This window comes from Octopus bimaculoides, chromosome 12, assembly GCF_001194135.2.
Source record: "Octopus bimaculoides isolate UCB-OBI-ISO-001 chromosome 12, ASM119413v2, whole genome shotgun sequence".
NCBI lineage: Eukaryota > Metazoa > Mollusca > Cephalopoda > Octopoda > Octopodidae > Octopus > Octopus bimaculoides.
The window spans coordinates 62,620,406-62,623,350 of NC_068992.1; the positions used below are offsets into that span (position 1 = coordinate 62,620,406).

General features: G+C 29.6%; 1 protein-coding gene across 1 annotated transcript in view; it reads left to right on the forward strand.

Annotated features, from left to right (window-relative positions):
• Nucleotides 1-2,945, forward strand: part of LOC106867563 (acetylcholine receptor subunit alpha-like) — a 154,439-nt gene that overhangs the window by 148,049 nt on the left and 3,445 nt on the right. The window lies entirely within an intron of this gene.

Here is a 2,945-nt window from a genome sequence, read left to right on the forward strand (position 1 = left end):
TATATATATATATATATATATATATGCATACGTCGGTATGCTATTACTTATTGGTACTTGTAGCTAGCTGTGCAACCTAGAAAAGTTGGAGAATATTGCATGCGATTATTTCGTAGGCATCGCTTATAATATTTGATTGCTTTGAAAAATGGAAGGCTCACTTGATCATTTCCATAGCATTTGACACGTTCCATGAAGGACCAATACGTTCCTATATCAAAAATCAAATTTTGGAACAAATTTCCAATCCAATTTCTCCAATATTTTCATATGAACCAACATATTTCATTCCCCAGCAAAATGCTGTTTTTAAAAAATAATATAATGATATATATGAATATATAAATGTTAATTGAAATTTTTCCCTCTCAAATTATGATTATATCACAAATATATTTAAAGAGCTTGAAAATGTTAAACAAGAATATTAACAACATCCCATAGTAAAAATCTGACAAAATTTTAAAGCAAAATAGACCTGACTTTATTTATTGACTTATTTATTTATTATGCGCTTTTCAACATAAACTCTTTTAGGAAATTAATCTTGAATTATTAATATGAAATATTAAATTAAAATCTATGGCAAAACATATTAACAAAAAGAAAAAATAAATAAATATAAATTATGGAAATGATGTTTTTAATTTCAAATTCAAAGAATGTAACTAATTCCACTTTATTCGATAATAATGTGAACGATTCCCAATTGAGTGATAATAATTAGCTATTAATTATCTGATGACTGAGCATTGATCGACATAACTAATATTTCTTTTATATTATTGCTATTTAAAATATAATTACATACGTCACAAGCAATGTTCAGGTGAGGAAAGACTTCATATTTTGATAATTCAACAAGGGTTGGAAGAAAAAGTGATAACTTCTGTATTTTCCGGCAAAGAATATAAATTTTATATGTGTCTACATTATACTTCGTCAACTTGTACGCTAGAAAATTTGGTAGATTCAAGTCAATGAAGGAAAGAATAATATGGGATGGTAATGAGCGGAAGATAATTGATTATATGCTGGTCTATATATAAACAGCTACCAAAATCGAGCCTGTTAATAATTTCCTCAGTATATATCCGATATGCTAAAATAGTCCCCAAATATGTTTTAGACAACACTCCCTCTCATAATTTCGACATCGTGCCGAAGAACGACACATGGTGTGTGAATTAGTTGAATTCCGCTACTGGATTGTCAGAGTTTTTTGTGAGAGTAAGCGAAGCATTTCTTACAAGTTTCGTTTATGTGTACTTTTATAAATCAGCACCTTGTTGTCTGTAATCAATTTTTAAGTTCTTAAAAGACAGAATGAGAAAGAAAGAAAGAAAGAAAGAAAGAGGGATGAGACAAAGGGCAGACTAAGTATAATACATATCAGCCCCAAAAGGTTAATGAATAAAGTTGACCTCAGTGGGATTTGATCTCAGCTCACCAGAGCTGGAACAACCCTGTAATGGATTCTTAACCAACCTTTCTTAACCAACCCTGTAATGGATTTGCCAATATGTGATTACGACAATAGTCTGCACTTTAAAAAATATTCTGACTGGAAAACGTAATTTTGGTTGGTAGTGGATCTCCGTTGTTCAATGTTGAGGATTTAGCTGTTTGACCAGATTGATTATCTGTTCCTTAAATTAACATTTGAGCGTATTTCACAAACACATGTACCGTTAATGTAATTCTAAGGCAAAATAAAGAAGGCAGACGCTGTGATAAGAATTTTGATTGTGAATTACAGAGTTCACACCGACGGATTTCTATACATTTTCCGTCTACCCACTTTCACTTTGCTTTGTCTGAAACCGTAGAAAATTATATTTTCTTTATAATGTCTCGCGGCGAGATCGAACGTAAGACTACATTGTTGTGAAGTAAAATTCTAAATTATTCGGCCATCTTACGCCAGTCTTGAAAACAAAATTGCTTAAAGAAAAGAAAATACAGTATAGACATATTTAAAATGTTTTTCAAAATAGGAAATGCACAATCAAAGAGAAGAATCGAAGTTAAACACCAGTGAATAGACAAATTGCAAAATAAATAAATACGTAATATATAAATAAATAAATAAATAAATAAATGCAATTCAAAATAACACAATCAAAGCAGAAAATATCAAAGGAAATTTGAAAATGTCTATTCAAATCATTTGAGATATCCTATTATTTAATTAAATACCATTAAGTTAATTATCAAATCAATTACACAAATTCATGCCTTTTTCGTATATCAATTATTTCCCCTTATTACATGATATTTTTAATTAAGCAAATTATATTGGCAAAAATATTGGAAGCTGTTTTTCTATATGTAACATAATTTTTCTTCACTTCTGCACGTATGGCTAGTCCTTACAATGCTAATATGATCTAATAGACCGAAACATGTCCATAGTTGTCTTTCCTTGACTGTGTAACACGTATTTTTGAGATTGTAATTTTAGATTTCTAGAAATTATCTCCCTTTTCTTTTAATGGTTGCTATCAATTACTGCTAGACATTTCTGGTCTTTTTTAGAAAAAAGGAAACTAAAAAACAGCTAAATAATTTTTTTAATACATTACTTAACGAACTGTCGCATACAACCATCAGTATACCATACATGAACTTAAACACACATATCCACGCAGACACACGTGCACATATACATACAAACACATATATACACGCACACGCACATATACATGCAAACACACATAAACATGCGCACACACATGTACATACACACACACATACACACATTCATATACATATGCTTTATTTTTCAAACAATATTTCCATCCTAGTATAATATTATAATATAATCCTTTTTAATTTTATTTTCTTCAACTGTGTTCTTTTTGCCAGAATAGCCGAAAACTTTGACGAAATTGAATTCTAGACATTTTCTATCAATTATTTTATTACATAAAATGCTGGGTTAT